At 40.9% G+C, this 18048-nt stretch overlaps 1 protein-coding gene across 1 annotated transcript in view; it reads right to left on the bottom strand.

Moving 5' to 3' along the window:
- ptprsa (protein tyrosine phosphatase receptor type Sa) overlaps positions 1-12860 on the bottom strand; it is a 240661-nt gene extending 227801 nt beyond the window's left edge. The window contains exon 1 of the mRNA XM_085381289.1: positions 12738-12860. The gene's annotated coding sequence lies outside the window, so the exon portion shown is untranslated. The remainder of the gene's footprint in view (positions 1-12737) is intronic.
- Between the last annotated feature and the right edge of the window lie 5188 nt (positions 12861-18048).

Here is an 18048-nt window from a genome sequence, read left to right as displayed (position 1 = left end):
TTAGCTTTACCTGATTTACTCCAAACAGAAAGGAAGATGATGGGTGGGAAGCAGCAGGGATGGACAAAATTCTCTCCTATAGTTATAGAGTATTGCACCAGAGTGCAGTTTCTCAGATTTGGACTTCAATATTAAATGTAGCAGTAACAGGAGAGGCATTTGGTGAATCCACGTTTTTAGTTAAATCAATAGCAGAGGAGTTTATTTATTTTTTCTCTCAAGCAACTTGTCATTCTGTTTCTTTCTGCAGTGGAAAACGAGGATTGGGTTATATATACATTTTCTAATATTGAAAAGCAAAATAATGTGCGGGACAGGCACCAAAAACAGACAAAGACAGAAGGTAAATAAATGAGTATAGGAGTGAATGCAAAACACAGTGACTTAAACAAACAGAGACAGGCACACACAAACACAAAGGCAAATATGTGTGTGTCACTACCTAAAGGACAAAGAAACACTAAGCACTGCCACTGAATCACACAAGATCTACACATACTCTATGTCCAAAAAGCAGCTTTTATTTAATGGAGTGACTGCCCCTCAAAGTATTTGTGCACCGCCTTCCTACAGAGAGACACTTTGAACATCTGTGGTGCGTGTTCCTGTGAAGCCAGGGAACGTAGCAGCCTGAGCTCCACTAAATATTTAATGGCCCTGTCTGATGGTCATAATCGCTTTTAAGAACAATAGATGAAAACAAAGGGCGGCTGTGAAAAAATGCGCCAGAGTTTGAAGGCCCACCTTGGAGTGACAGGACAAGCCGGTCTTAGGGAGGAGAGGGGCAAAAGGGAATACAGGATGAAAAAAAAGACAGACACTCAGAGCTATGAAAAATACATAACAGGTGACGATCAGTGTAAAAAGGGAATGGCATTTGACCCAGGAGTATAGAAAGTCCCATCACAGGCTACGCACGTAAGGGCTATTTTTGGAAGTGATCTACAGAAAGGAGCATACGAACTGCAGAAGAATAATACCAAATTAAGCTAGTTGACATCTATACAGGTTTTATCAATGCTTTTTTTTGCATTATGCATATATTGTAAATATCTTGGGTGTGTGTAGGTTTTGCAGTAATTGCAATACAAGGATTGAATTGATGTGCACTTTTGAAGATCAGTTTGGATGGATAACTGCTCTCTGCTAATACAGACACATATACACATCTTGGTGTGGACCTGATCATAAACTCAAAAATATGTTGCTTGTAGGATTCCACAAAACCCATCTTTAAAAAAATTTGAAATATCACTGATTCGTCGTGACCCAAAGGTAGTTTCAATAACAAAGAACAGTTACTGTCTGTCCAGGAGGCAAGGATGATATTCAGCTGCTCACGAGTCCATCATGAAATGGATGAAAATACATAGTATTGAGAGATGGGCTGCTATCTTTACAGATCTAAGTGAAAATGGATTTCTTTCATTTTCCGGGCTGACTACACCGAACATTGGAAGAACGTACAGAAGTGTCAGTCAAACAAAACTCGTCATGCACTGAAAAGCAGCGGATGGAAGGAGAAAGTTTACCACTGGCAGGTGATGCCAGATGGAAATACAGACAGCTCAATCATGGAGGAAGAGCTGGAACCAAAGTCCTTGTAGAATGGTAAATGGCCTGCATTTGTATAGCGCTTTACACTACATTCAGTCATTCACACACTGGCAATGGCAAGCTACGTTGTAGCCACAGCTGCCCTGGGGCGCACTGACAGAGGTGAAGCTGCCGGACACTGGCGCCACTGGGCCCTCTGACCACCACCAGTAGGCAAACATGGGGTTAGTATCTTGCCCAAGGATACTTGGCATGCAGCCAGGAAGCAGCCTGGGATCAAACCACCGACCTTCTGATTAGTGGCTGACCTGCTCTGCCACCTGAGCTACAGCCACCACCAAGTGTCACAGCATGGCACACACCTTGCAAGTCCTCTGTGCACTTATTTGAGCCGATATTTTGACACATTATCTTGATTACAGCCCCCCTCCATGTTTACTGTCTACTGATTTAATATTACATCTGTGCTGGAACTAGCATAGATATCACCGCTACATGTGCCATTGTTTTGTTTTCCAAACCGAATCTATGCAGCCGAGCTGATACCCTCATTTCAAAATTTAAGAAGCAATTACATAAAGATTTCAAGTCAGAGCTGAGAACAGAGAGACAAGTTGAGTAGGCTGGTGTGAGGCAGGGAGATGTAAATAACCAGACAAGGAGGAAAGAAGAGGAGGGAAACAACACAGGCAATCAGTGGGGAACGTTGTGTTTCTGTGCTGAAGGAAGACAGGCACAGAAAGGAAGAGGCAGAGAGAAAGAAACAAAAAAATACAGATAAAAAGAAGGGAAAGCCTAAGAAGCAAAGACACAGAGAAGAGGAATGATGGACAAGGAACAAGGAAGGGGGGGAAAAAAAGTTGTGACATGAAACAGGAGCAGGCAGCCAGATAACTAGAGCTTTTTTCTTCATGTCAATTAAAACAGCACCTTACAAGGTACACAGGAGAAAGAGGAGAAGAAAGTGGATGTAGCTGAGCTGAGGTGACAAAGAGGTCAACATTTCAGCTCACCCCTGTCGTTCTCCTGTCTTTCTTTCAGGGTGCTTTAGAGCCCACATCCACTGGTGCTGCACTGAACTGCTTCTCCTTTGAAAACTGAATGCAGGGTAGCCTCTCCAGCTAACTCTCTGACTGTAAATGTGTGATCGTGGAGGACTGAAGGGAGATTGTGTGTGTGAGTATGTGGTGATGGCTGGTAGGTGGGGGTTTCCATCTCTGAGAAGATGAATCAAAGTGATGAACGGGACAGCTTTGAAAATTGGCAGTCCTATTTGGGGTTTTGTCAAAGGTCTGAATGATTTATTTGACAGGAAGTGATGACAAGGAGTATGCTCCATTTCCATGTTTCACATCCACATAAGCACAGCAAGCTAGGGGGTAATTTCAAGGAAATTTTGTGTACACGTTTTCCACGACGGCTCAAAGTAACAGAAAACGAAAGGCGCTGTGAGGACGGGGTTGAAAGCAGAAAAAAGGTCAAAACAGAGACTGAGGACAGAAAAGCAGGAGAGACAGGGGCAAGAAGTGGGAGAAAGCAGGGGCAAAGTGCGAGGGAGGCAGATGGAGAATAAGAAGCAGATAGGTTCACCTCTCATTAGCTCGCCTGCCACACACTACACCACAAAGCAATGCACCTCCCAAGGACATGAATTAAACACAGAGCCAACTACCTCAGAGAAAAGCAGCCCTGCCAGCACTTAGCCAAGCCTCATAAACAACAAGCTCGCATTTGTCACTTCCTCTTCACCCAACAAAACGACAGTAAATATAAATTACTTTTAAGTAGAGCTCATTCCTCGTCTCCCGCAGCATCCTGTTCTTGCTTCAGCAGCTGATTTGAGCTAACAGTACAAACCGACGGACAACTCAAGCAGCAGATTGAGGCCTAAAGGTGATTGTCACAGGGGAAGCCAGCATAAAAGTCCCACTGACTGCATTCATCAGTTGTCATTTCTTCATTTTCTTACAAATACATTTAATTTCATCAACTTGGAAACAGGAAAATTGTGGGGTCATTTAGAAAATAAAAAAATAAAAAACTACAAAATGATCTAAAATGCAGGTAGACATGTGTAGCTAAACCAACTGAAATGTAATAGAATTAATTGATGAGAAGCCAGGAAAAATAGAATTACATCCAGATGGTTCAGTGCAGCATGCTGCATTACTGGGAGGGCAACAAAAGAATGAAAACTGCACTGGTTATTGCACTAAACGGGTTGCTTTGTAAGAATGTGTCACTACAGGTATCAATGAAACTTATTAGATTGCAACAGGGTTGTGCATTCCAGCTCAATATTACTGCAGGCTGAGTCACTTTCAGGTCTTTGACAGGAAAGTTCTATGCTGGCGCCCACACTGTGCAGTAGTGTTATACTGAAACACGGCCATAAGATTGTACAGTTGGTGTCTTTGGATCATTTCATTCACAAATGTTGCATAAGTGATCCAAATTCCTCCTGGATGTTGAATAGGACAGCCAATTTATTATTTCGAAGTAACAGCATGCTCACACAAATGTTTCTTGTACATTTTGATATATGAAAAGAAATAATCTCGATTTTTCTATGTGCATTCTTCTGAAATACGAGTCAAAGACCAGTCATGGTGTTGTGGTAGTGGTAGACAGAGAATGGCAGGTACCTTTGAAAGGCATCAGATAAAAGGTAAAGGTCTTACTTGTAACAGGGCTTACAAAAAACATATATATAATCTGAGTACACTAGTGTGCTTACATCCAAACCTTACGCCCTTGAATTCTTCAAGCCCCTTAGCATGACCCGAAGCTCCCCCAAAAGCTCTCCATCACCCCTCTGCCTCTTTCTCATTACATGCCTATTCCTCAGCAGCTGGAATGCACTCTGCTTCTCACCTCAACCTCTCTCAAAAAAGGAGAAGATCAAAAACGAGGCAGACTGCTCAAATTCCTGACGTGCCAACAATGCCAAGGTTCATACAGCCATCTGCCTGTGTGCTGGACTGGAATCACAAAAAACACAAAGCACCATCAACCGGAGGGACCAATCAAACTCAAACATTTGTGTCCGAAATCTTTTACTAAACTTTGCTGTTCTTTAAACCTGAGAAAATAAGGAAACATTTTCTTCCCCCTGTGGAAGTCTTCATGCATTTCCGTTGCAATCATCGTAAACATCTCGTTAGCATTCACAGTTGTGCCAGAGACCTGCCATTAATGCCTGCTATTGAACATAGCCTCTGGAGAAAACATAGGTTTGTTAATCAAGCGGAGACAAAACAATTACTAGAATCCGATAATCAATGTCTGCGGACACACAATAAATTCTGGGTGGCTGCTTGGGAGGAGGAAGAGGGGTGGGAAATGGGATCCTACTAATTAAAGAGAAACTTGCTATCTTTAGTTAATAGCTACACCGCCACACCGTTTAGCAAATCTGATTAAGCAGTTTGACATAGCCTATGTAATAGCCACTACACAGTTCTTTTCCCCCCATTGCCACTGCATGTCTGCTCAATTAGTACTTCACTAACAGTTTAAATCATTTGAAGAAGTCCCTTCGCCTTTGTGTTGCCACTGAGAGTTTGTAATGTAGTACACTAATGACTTGATATAATCAAAAAATTAAATGCCAGCTATATTAGTCTAAGATTAATGTGGATTGCAGATCATTTAAGGACAGATGGCACAACTGTTCTTAATGAATTAATATGGTAGTTGTACCATGGCAGAAAATAGAAAAGTGTGAACATTTTGCTAAAATAGCTTCCATCCGTCCTCTTCTGGGCACCGGAGGGGTCGGGGCCTATCCCAGCTGTCACAGGGCAAGAGGCAGGGTTCGTTCCAGACAAGTCATCATTCTGTTGCAGGACTAATACATAAAGACAGGCTACTATTCACACATACAGGAAGTTTAGAATCAGTAATTAGCCTTAGCCTATGCCCCATGTCTTTAGACTGTGAGAGTACCAGGAGGGAATCCAGACAGACACAGAAAAAAACATGCCAACTCGACACAGTGAAGCCCCAGGTTGAATATGAACCCAGGAGCTTTTTGTGATGCGACACTACCGCACCGTCCAATGTTCTAAATGCTAAAATAGCTTTTAGAGAAGCTATCAAGAGGTCACTAGGGTTAGAGACACTGTGAAGCAAAGATATACCATTGAAAACCTATTTTTATTCCCTGGCTTTTAACTCTGTAGGAAACTGACACCTTCTTATTTATTTTATTGTTTGTAATGATTTTATGGTATTTTTAATTTGGTTGTTGTTTTGATCTGTGTTGTTCAGCACTTTGGTCTGCCTGGTGTGTTCTTAAAGTGCTATACAAATAAACGATGATGATGATGATGATAAATCTGGATTTGGCAGAAGGCACTGGACGGAAAACCTAATAGGATGCTGGGAATTATAGGTGAGATAAATCTGTCTGGATTTCTGAGAGGCCTGTGGACAGCTAATTGCACAAAATACACTGTGCAGCAGGAAGTTTAGGATAAGTAGCCTGGTATGAAAAGAACTATCATACAACGTTAGATTAACCTTAGATGTATGACCAAATCACCCTGAAAAACCTGTGGTGACACGGTGAAAGTCACTTTGATTAAATAATCTTCCAAAAGATTTGAATAAACTTTTCATCAAAACACAACACTAAACGCAAGAATGCCATGGGTTTTTTACAACACAGCACAAAAGGTGACTGCAGCAGGAATAATGATCAACTGTACAGCCAGTCAAGCTGGCATGTCTCCACTTAGCACAATAGCAACCATAACTCTTCCATGATCAATAGATGTTCATGACTTGCTTTAAAGGTCCCATCCTCCACCTTCTTCCTATCCATCTATTCCTGCCTCATTTCCTGTCAACTCTTCTACCCTTTCTCATCTATAATTCTACCTCTGATGCTTCCTTACCCCATTCCTCCCCCTCCCTTCCTCCCCCTGTCTTTTCGTACCTACTTTTATTCCCTGCCCATTATTTTACTTTTAACTCTTGTTTGACTTTTATTTTGTGCTTTCCATCATCTGTACCAGTTTCTCCCACTACTACTCAGTATGTTCTGCCCCTCATTGCCCACCTCATCATTTCGTCCATATCCCTTTTTCATCTCCTTTCTTTAATTTCCTTACATATATATTTTTTTGCACCCACCCTTGCTTTTCCTCTATCCTCCATTTTCACCCATCGCTCCTCCTCCTTTGTCTTTTTAAAGGCTGTATTCTTAAACTTAACCCTGCAGACTTTTCTTCTTCTTTGTCTTTTCCTCTGTTTTCATCACCGGCACCTTGCCATTACTGCTTCTCTGTTCTTTCTTTTTTTTCTTCTCTCTGTCATCTCCTTCCTTCTCAAATTTGCAATTTTTTCACCTTCCCTCCATGTTTTCTTTTGTCCACCTTTTCTCCCCCTGTCCCTCATATCTCTCTCCAGCTGGTTCTCTTTTTCCATCTGCCATTTCTCCTCCTTCCAAATGTAGTGTCTCCCCTGCTCTCCAGCAATCTGCAGTTCACAGGTTTCCCAGGGCACATTGTTGCATCCCAACGGAAGCTTGCACAGCATTCTCCCATAAATAATTGAAGAGGCCCCACATGGCCAGGCACGCTCAGTCTAAATGGATTATTCTGGGAGAGATCAATGCCGGCCTGTGAGGGTTTTATTAGGGCCTCCAGATGAAATGTACAAGGCCACCACCAGTGCTATCCTCTCTCTGTCTTCATTCAGCCCTCCTATTGTGTGACATGCTCTCTATCTCCTTCCTCACCTCACAAGCATCTTCAGCCATCCACCTACTCCCGGTGATGACTACACCACGCCCCAAAGGTACCACAACCGGTGTGTTACATTACACCTCTGAATGAAACCTAAATGACTATCCACAAAAGGATATGAATCACTCATTCTTTGTCAATCCTTTGACTATAATGCTGGCGAGCAGTAAACAGGCGAGACAGTGTTTTATTATTCTTGCTGTTGTCACAATGCATCAGCCTCACTGACCCATACCAACATCAGCTTCCCCTCACTAGCTTGGCAGGAAGCATCCAGCGATACCCAGTGGTGTAGTTATGGGCAAGACAAGTGGGGAGGTGAAATGCTGCTGTGACCTTCAAGAGACACAGCCCCCGGGAGGAAAATTGTTTTCCCAAAGGACATTTACATGTATCCAGTGAGAGGTTTCCTAATTGTCTGATTTCCTGAAAACATCCTGCCAAGCTCACAGCCATCGATGTTTTGTAAGTTGTGTATCTGAGAATTTTTATTGGTTAAAAGAGACGAATAAAGCAACATTTCTGTTCATTTTTTACTTAGTTCTCAGGAAATCTCAGTTGTGCATTATATCCAATCCCATTACCTTTGTGAACCCCACACGAAAAATGAATGGACTAATTCCTTTTACAGGTGTTTACGTGAGTCAGCAATGAGCATGTAGCATCTTTAGAGTGCTTGGAGTGCAACTGGAGATATGACAAATGTTTTGAGAGACAGTGGTACGTTCAAGAGAAGAGCCCCCCATGAGCTTGGGTTTTCTAAGACTACAGATTACCACTGTAGTCATCTTTAACGACCTGTTTTAAAGTGTGATGCTTGACATACTGCTTTATTGATGTTGGTAGGGTGCTGGTGCAATGCCAGTTCTGTCATGATGCCTTTTGAGAACCACTCTATATTCCATCAGGTTTGAGAATCAGACGTCACTTAGCATTACAGGGAAAGCTGGGTAAGAAAATTGGACTTTTTCATATGACTGCATCTGTGAATGAGAGGGAATTATTGTGTTAGCCCCTTCCATGGCCACAGATATCAGTGGTATAAGTGATTTCAGCATTTTTTGGTGTCAACTTAGCTACAGCACCTGTGTTTGTTTTGTTGGAAATACATGAAACTATAGGTAATATAACACATCCATACCACAAAGGCGGTATATCTCATGATGATATATTTTGGCATAATTCTTACCAGTGAAATTAAACAGCATAATGAAACCATACTGAAGCAAAATGCAAAACTAGTACAACATACTTCCTCTGGTCACTATAATCTTTACACATTATTTGACTGGGTTTGTGACGTGAAAAGACCCTGCTTTACGAAGTAATCTGTTTGTTTGGTTTTTTTTAGATTAAGCCTAACACATTAGACAAGAAGGGGAAGGCCCAGAGGCTTTTAACCCCATCCCTCACAAGTGATTCCTTTCCTTACTTGGAATGAAGGATAACATTTCAATTATTCCAGGATCAGACAACATCTTCCTGCTTGACATGTTAGCTGTGCTGGGAAAATGCATACATATCAAAGCCATTAAAGTGTCAAGCCCAATGGTAGGCTCAAACCAGGTCAGAATGTTCATGGAAACGTTTTGAATAGTGCATTTTGCCCCCATTCTGACAGTCAACTTTCTCTAAAGAGCTTATATCTCAGCTGTTTGAAATGACAAATTCAGAGGATGCAAGGACATTTCTTTCTTTGCTGTTAGAATATTCCAGAACTCATTAGCATATTTCAGGACCATATGCTTTCTGACAAGATTTACTGTACAATAGGGCACAGTTGAAACACAAGGCTGATTCCAAAATGCGCTGTCACATTATTTTATCCTTCCCAAGTTTTTCTTTAATAAGTTAATCACCTCTGGAGTGGCAGTCAGCAGTTGTTTGGTTCTAGATGTCAATCGTGTTTTACGCTATTAACGTGCATTTAAATTACTTTGGTTTATTTACAGAGATGCAGAGATGAAGGCGAATGGACACTGAAGCTGACATTTTGTTACCTAGAATTTCAAACTCTGCCACAGGCGGGGCAGGAGGGGGGGTGGGGGGGGGTAGGGAGGAGGAAAAAAACAGCCCATTGTTTATCTGGAGGTGACAACTAACAAGCACTCTCCTGGTAATTAGACTGCCTCAGTGCACATGGACGAAACGCTCCATGAAGGGTGCCTATGATTTAATATTTTCTTCTCTCTCTTTTCTTTCTGGTGTTACTTTACAGCATCTGAGTTTCCATAAATAGCTCTACCAGCCCTCCACATCCATTTTCATTTCACTTGCGTTAATAGCGTGACCAAAAATTTTGGTTTGGTGGCTTTTGATGAAACTGCAGAATATGGCTCATCTTGTAATAAAATCATATGTTTATGTGCGTGAGTCTGTAGGTGCTTGTCTGTCGCTCTACATATTTGCAAGTCCAGTGGTGATTTTTAACAGCCGTGGCCTCACTCGTGTGCCTGAAAGTATCTTGACTGTACAGCTGGCGACAGGCAAGTATATCTGAAGCATATTTCAGCAGGAGCAAACAACGGATGCTAACATGCCATCCTATTACATATTTCATGCATTCATAGAGCCTGAATATTAAGCTAACATACTCTTCTATTACAACATCTTTAATGCTCTGCACTCACTGGTCTCACTGGTTGTGTCAATGAGGGTTTCACCTTGCACCTCAGCCACCTGATCTTGAACAAGAGGAGTATCAAGACATCCAGCAACAATATTATTTGTTAAAGAACAGTCCTCACTGACTTTATCCAAATCTTTGATCCTTGATCTGTTAGAATGACCTCTTTTGCATGTCTAACATGGGTATTTGACTGCTCCATGAACACACATTGGATGCTGAAGAACTGCATAAAATGTGTTCTCCAATTAAGTATGAAAGGCTGTTCTTCCACAGGCCTGTCAGACAGGAAAGACTGTACTCTGCATTAGTGATCATTGGGTACCACTGCATCTTAATATTAAGAGGAGGACAGAAACATAGCGACACATCTTTCTAAAAGATGGATCTGAATTAGAAATTAGACTGAAATATTAAAATCATACAAATAATAGCCAAATGAATCCCAAGGGTGCTGTTCTGCCTAAAAAAAAGATGAGGGAATACAAATCTGTATGTGTGCATGTCTTGCTCTGTGTGCTAAGCTGCATCACATTATTTGTTTCATCATTACGAAATCAGCTCTGCATATTTCTAAATCTTCCTTGCAGAAATCAAACTTTTGACTGTTACTGGAAAAGAAATGTGCATAAAATGTGAAAAATGTAAAACTCAAGAGGCACGTGGTTTGTTGCTTGAATAAATGTGTGGTAGCATAAGTCAGAATATAATTTAGGAAGTATCGTGGGCTATTTTAAGTGGGGGGCGAGGGGTGCGTGCTTCTTCTTCTTCAGCCCACTGGTGGCTGTTAACCTGACTTGTTCTGATGTTTCTGGGCATTGTGTTTTGCCCGTGTGGAGGATGGGGCGAGGGGGCGGGAGTCACTCCAAATTTCTCATGTGACGGAGCATAACAGGGAATTGTAATACACAGCAACATCATAAATTTGATTACATTACATAGCACCGCGAGCCTGTGAGCCATTTCCAGGCACCATAAAAAAGCTATAACTAAGTTACCACTGGTACAGAGAAAAATGAATAAAGCCATTTTCTTTTAACAACCCGGGCGCGGGCGAGATATTGTTCTCTCCTCTGGCTTTAATGAGCTTTGCTGACCCGCGATGCGCTCATTGCGATCGAAACAAAGAGATGGAACAAGATGGGAAATGCACAACTTCGTGAAAATGATAGACTAAATTGTTTTGTGCCAAATATGGCAAAACCAAGCTCCAAATAAAAATATGCTATTAGAAATAAAAAAAAAATGCTGTTAGAAATAAGAAATCGCCTAAAAAGACTATCCTTGCTCTCATGAATAATAAAAAGAATGAATCCGAATGATACATGATGTGTTTGCTTTGCTTTTATAAAAATATTAAACTATGAGAGGAATCATCCAAATCTTATAAAACTTAAAAAATGGTTACTCAGTTTGTAGTCCGTGTCCCGGTGACTGTTTATGTGTATATATATATATATATATATATATATATATATATATATATATATATATGTGTGTGTGTGTGTGTGTGTGTGTGTGTGTGTGTGTGTGTGTGTGTGTGTGTGTGTGTAAAACCAGCTTTTTACATTTTTAGATATGTCTTCAGAGGCTAAACACAAGGTATTTTACGTCAAATGTCAACGGGAGCGACAGGATCTACAGACGGGAGCAAATTCCAATCGTTTCGGAGTTTCCAGCTTCAGCAAGGACGTTACTGGCAATTAGACAAAGTCAGTGTCATTGCTGTGCTGACTCCACCTCGGTGGCTCTGTGGAAAGCTCAAGCGACGCACCTCGAAACGAGCCCAAATACGTTCTACAAGCCAGAGGCAACGTGATGCGCAAAAGCAAAAGCCCGTCCAGGGGCGCAGACCAAACGCCGCTCTCAAAGTCCAACACTTACAGGTCACGCTTGAATACTGATCAAACAAGAGATCCACAGAGAGAAAGGGGAAAGAGATACAGGGGACAGAAATGATCGAAAATAACATTTTTACGGTCGATGCCTACGAGAAGAGCTGGATGTGTCCTGGTCTGTGGGCATGCCTATATAGCCGGATTCTAACGAAACGCCTGTCACGATTGACTTGGTCAATGAAACACCCCCCTGTGGAGATGCACTTGCTAGATGGAGAACCCCCTCCCACCACACACACACACACACACACACACACACACACACATACACACACACGCGGAGAGAGAGATACAGAAAGAGAGAGAGAAAGCGAGAGAGACACACCCCCGCCCGAAAAAAACGAATGATTAAGAAATATGGGAAATGTTCCAAAGAAGCTCTATGCTGCGTAAAGAGGAGTAAAAGAAGACCTTAAAGAAATCCTGCTTCGCCTTTCTGCTGCAGAACCACCCAGGCTTCTTTTTTCATTTTGTAATTAAGTGAGTGGGAGAGCAGAACAGAAAAGGGAAGCAGTGCCTGTTGCGACCGTCGTTCGTGAACGTATCCCCGTTATTTAAGCGGCAGATATGCTCTGCCACTATAGCAACACCTTTGCGAGGGCAGAGTCGAATCTCCCGCTGAGTCCGGGACTTTCGAGCATCTCGTTCCGTCGCTAAGCCCCGTTTCAACTTGAACGTGCTTTCTTGCAGTATTCTGAAACGCTTTCTTTGGAGACTTGCCTTATGCTCTGTGCAGGTGTTAAAACGACAGGACAGAAGAGGTCTGTGCGCTCCCAGACCCCATGCCTGATGCTCCCCCCCTTTCTTTTACACACAGATAAAACCATGACATTAAAACCAAGGTCTAGTGGAAGAAAAGTAGCCAAACACTGTTCGGGAAAACAGGCTGAGAAGTCTGCCTACCTTTTGTCGGTGTCGGAGTTCCAGCTTTTATTTATTTTTTCTCTCTCTCTCTCACGCTCTCTCTCAGCTCATAAACCCATCACATCTTCATGTTTAAAACAAACAATAATCCCCGGGTTTGTGTTAAATATGTTCGTCCCCGCGGCAGGTCCAGTCAGGAACCGTACACGGGTTCCCCTGCCGGCTTAAGTAGTGATTTTAAAATCCACCCAAGAGCGCAGGATGCTCAGGACGCGCCTGGGTACGGCAGGAGGAGTCGTTCCCTCAGCAGCAGCCGCCGTGCGCACTTGGAGAAACCAGAGCTCTGTCCGTGCAGAGAAGCTGAGGGAATGATGTCATGCGTCCGGCCCTCCCTCTCCAGCCACCACTCAACTGAAGGCTCTCTCTGTCTTCTCTCCCCCCTCCTCTCATTGCCCCCTTCTTTTATAAAACTACTTTAACATTCTAACTTTATTATCATTACCTTTGTTGGTGTGTTTATTTAATTAATATTTTACTCATTAGCGACTATACATGAAAACTGCTCTAAAAAAGGAAAAATCTAAATTTTTACAATGACCTATTTTGACCTATTTTAACTCAAGATAATTCAGAATTATAATACAACTTTTCCATATATTCCCTAAACAATATCGTTGAGCAGTGGAGTAAAAAACGGGACTTTATGCGTAAGAAGAATTTTTTTTAGAATGCAGGTTTTTGCAGTGCTCTACTCGCTATGATGAAGTCATACAGTTTTTCCCCGCCTTACTAAAGGTTTCATCCAGTAGCATCACCAGCCTGCCTTTACCCGCCATAAGAGGGAAGGTAAGGTAGCATGAAACAGGCCAATGCCTACAGCGCACTGCGTCATGGCAACCGCCCCCTACTTGGTGCAGCAGGGGTATCTTAAAGATAAAGCATCATCTCTTCGTATCAGACTCAAAGGATAAGCTCGTGTGTATATCAAATATTACACTGCGAATGCAAACAATCCATCTCACTGGACTGTTATTTACCCATTTATTTAAACGAGACTGTGGATAAATTGTGTTCTAGTACACACATATTTTTAAACTTCTAAAACACAGTTAACAATAAGTTCTCCATATGATATGAATTTCCTCCCCAGACGATGTAAGGGCAAAATACAAAACTGCAACTACAAGGTGTGACTTAAGAAATGTATTAAACAGAAGCCAGTGTGTGATTCGTTAATATTATAAAATTATTTTTGTTTGGGTTTACTGCAAAACCTTCACAATAGGTAAGAAGACAATGAGGTATTTTCTGCACTTTGCTTCTGACTGCTAAACCCCCCCCCCAGAAAATGAACAAAAACAGACTGATAAGGCCCAAGAGGACATTTAATCAATCAGCTTCAGTTGCAGGTTTTAGTTAATCAGATATTTTAAGTGACAAAGCTGCCTTCCTCAACTTTGTCTAGTGCCACAGATGCTCTTACAGGGACGACCTTAAATTTAACCTCCTGGAGCCCAGCCACTCATACTTCTCCTAATGCATGGAGTTGCTCCTTGAAGGAGGCACTTAGCCTCAAGTGGCCAAGAAATGGCAGCTGATGGACACTTGAAAACACAGGTTTTGTGTTCAATACATTGCTGCCTTCTATCAGACCATCTTTCCTATCATGCTGTTTTCTGTATTGTGGTGATAGACACACTCTCACTTGTTGTCACCAGTGGATTTTATATTTATTATTTATATCTATATCTATCTATCTATCTATCTATCTATCTATCTATCTATCTATCTATCTATATATATATATATATATATATATATATATATATATATATATATATATATATATATATATATATATATATATATATATTCTTATTTATATATATATAAGAAAACCTGAAGAACCATGAGCGCTCTTCTTGCCAGTTGATGAGAATTAGCCCTTAGCATCTGTTTGATGCCAAGGGCTAATTCTTGACCTTTTTGATTCCCCTCAGCTTCATGTTCACAACATACTAATATGTACACTGAAGATGTTTTAACATTCTCAGTTTCTCAGAAAAAGGAGAATAGGAAACCACTGATAACAGAATTATTGCCCTCTTTTCATGTGTATGTATATCAGTTATACAATTATGTTTATGGCCTGTTAAACTTTTATTATAAAGAATAAGAAAGATTGTTTCCATCTGTTAATACACCTGTATACAATGCAAATAAAATATGAAAGAGGAATAAAATGCATAGCTATCCAAAGCCAGGAAAAATATGGACATTCATCCTCCTTCAGTGCACTTCATCCTCACCAAAGATTTACTCTGATCCCCATTTTTCAGTCTACAAAGGACAAAAGATGCAATGCATTATGATCCAACCCCTGCTGGATACACTGCATCAAGCCAGATAGAAGTAGAAATACACAGCTACATGTTATAGCTGTGTACTGTGACAGTGTCAAAAATAAGTGGAACAACTGCTATGTGGACTATTCTCATTTGCTTTGCTGTCAGTCTCTTAGAAGACAAAGAAATTCTTTGTAGTGAAGTGAAACAGAGTGTTTAATACAATGAGAACTGTCCACTGTCTGCACTTCTCATGCTGCTTTCTTGAACTTTAATTATTTTTTAGCTTTGTTTTCCTCTTTGGGGTGAACAATTGTCACTCAATTCCTGCTTTTCAGTGACCCAGCAGTCTTCCTACAATTACCGTCACCACGGTCTGACTATGCACCATTGTTTTTTTGTTTTTTTTTTCCTTTTGGTGGACTGCATGTAATCACATTTCCATACCTGGCACATCCAAGATTTTTCTCCACACATTACAGACTTATAGCAGTCGTTTGACTCATTTCTGTACAAGGGGGAAAAAGAGTCCTTCTCTGGGACTGCATCATCCTTCTCAAACACCTGCCCTCGCTGCTGCACCTCAAATGCAACCTCTCTGCTCAGCCTGCCTTCTGTTGCGTTCTAGTCTGCTTACTACTGGTCCTTAAGACTGCAGTAAGAGCCTCTAAACCTGTACAAGTGAACAATGAAGTTCCTTTTGCTTTCAGTGGGCTCAGATGATCCCTAATAGTTAGAAACTACTGTGAAAACTACAATGTTTCCTAATATGAACATTATGTACATCTGCTGTTCAGTGGAAGTTCAGTCAATGCCTATAGTTTACAACTGCATAATTAATTAATAATTATAATAATAATAAGCGCTCTGATCTTGTAACAATGTACATGCTTTTTCATCCCTTATACAAGCCACACATTAATCGACTTCACAGATAAAATGTAAAGTTGGGTTCTTACACTTCTGCCCAGCCCATGGTGTGCATGGGGGCAACACTTTTTTTTGGTGTTCTTTCCGAGTTATGTTCTAGGCAACACATGTTGTGTAAAAATACCACCTACAGCTGGTATATAATACAGACTGATTATGTGTTTCTCAGACCATGATATCTTGACTAGAGTTGGTGCACGTTGATGTTTGCTTGGTGTTTGCTGCTTGAAGAATAATCAAATAGCATTATTTCACCTGAAGACGAGTGCTTTTTTCAGGACTGTCTGGACCATTTAATATCAAACATAATTTGCACCTGGATCCTCTGTATGCATCCTGTGTTTGCTGCTGGGTGCTACAAGAAATTACATACTCTTTGGTATCTCAGCTCCTCGACCTGATGGATTCATTTTACTCACAGCCACTCATTTGGATTTTACTGTCTATCCAAAATATTTAAAGTAGAACAAAAAGTGATCGGTTGCCTAAGCGAAGCACATTAATTGTCTTATTGAACTTATGTGATAAAAATTTTAACAGTCATAAAGTTAGCATGGTTTTGTAAAGACTAGACTAGAGAGTGTGCATGCACGGGTGCAGTTAAGGCCTTTTAAAGATGGCAGTCCTCAACTAATTTCTGCACGATCTGGCAAAACAGAGGCAAGGAAAACATCCATCAATCCATCAGTAAATAAATAAAAAAAATATAATTTGTGGGCCCAGTGGATCAGATTCCTAATCTAGGAAGTATGGAAGCCTTTCTCTACCCGCGTAGCTGGACATGACCTTTAAGCCAAGCTAAAGCATTTAAGTTCCTCGGAATGATCATTTGATCATCTTTTTCTTATCTTTGCTTTTACTTTAGATAATTGGACGTTCCTTTGATAACATCTGCTTGCACAAGTAAGGGGACACCAGACACTGTGAGCCAAAAGCCAATAGGACAAGCACTTGGAAGTGAGCTGATGATGATCCAAATATGCAGCATGCATTTGAATATTCATGTCTTGGTGTCTCAATTAGTTTTGTTCTCACATGATTCTCCTGCTCTTCACTGCAGTAAAGAAGTATATCATGAAATAAGAAAAGAACAACCCGTTCTAAAATTTGCAAATGGAGATATCTGTTGAGGCTGCTACTAAAACTTAATTTGCTATGTTTCCGTGCGTTCAATTTACCTCGGCGAGACCAATCATTAAAGCAGTTAAGGGAATATTCTCCTGGCGTACTGTCTGTTGTAACCTTGCCATGTCTTTGAGGTGGATGAGTCGGAGAGAACCACAGTAATAATAAAAAAAATCAGCTTCTACAAAGTATTAATAGACATCAGTCACACCACTGTGTCTCAGCAACAGTAGCTTTTTAAGGGTTGCATCATCAGCCATGAAAAGACTATAGCTGAATTCTATTTGGGTTTTAATATAAATGTTTCTCTTAGTTAAAAGAGCAGAATTTTGCCTCGAGTATTAAAAAAAGACCATAACATCAGTTTTACACTATGTGGCAAACTCCAATCTGCTTTGAGTTCAATGGAATAATGTTACCTAAACAGCAGAAGGAGCTCATAACAAAATGAAATTATCCCAGTGAAACTGATATTCACTGTCATACAACCAAACTTAATAACAGAATTTTCTGTTGCTATTTATCTGAGGAAGGCTGAAACAGTTCCGGACACTTGATAGGTGGCATTGTTGGGGGCCAGGTGAGTCTCCCTGCATCCTCATAAAATGATTCTTCTTTTTTGTCTTTCTCTATTACTGTCAGCTTTCCTCATGTCTAAATAAAGATAAAAGAAATGATCCACTCTCAAAAACAAGTGAGCCTGCGTCTTGTCTTTAATTTTCTCACAGCACCTCTCTGCTCCTCCAACTTCCATTCTTCAATCACATTTTTTCATTTTTTTCATTTTTTTTGCACTCAACACTGCTTAACTGGCCTCACTTCTCCATAACTCCTTTTTTTCCTCTCTTCCTCTGTACATTCACCATTGTGTGGGAAATAGACGCCGATCAGAGTGACTGGGTGAGTGGTTTAATTAGAGGAGATATAGTGTTCTGTCACCTTGCACTGAG

Source organism: Rhamphochromis longiceps, linkage group LG15 (genome assembly GCF_057381845.1).
Source record: "Rhamphochromis longiceps isolate RC_006_pf linkage group LG15, R_longiceps_female_GT1.1, whole genome shotgun sequence".
In the NCBI taxonomy this organism is placed as follows: Eukaryota; Metazoa; Chordata; class Actinopteri; order Cichliformes; family Cichlidae; genus Rhamphochromis; species Rhamphochromis longiceps.
This window is presented reverse-complemented; position numbering and strand designations above follow the sequence as displayed.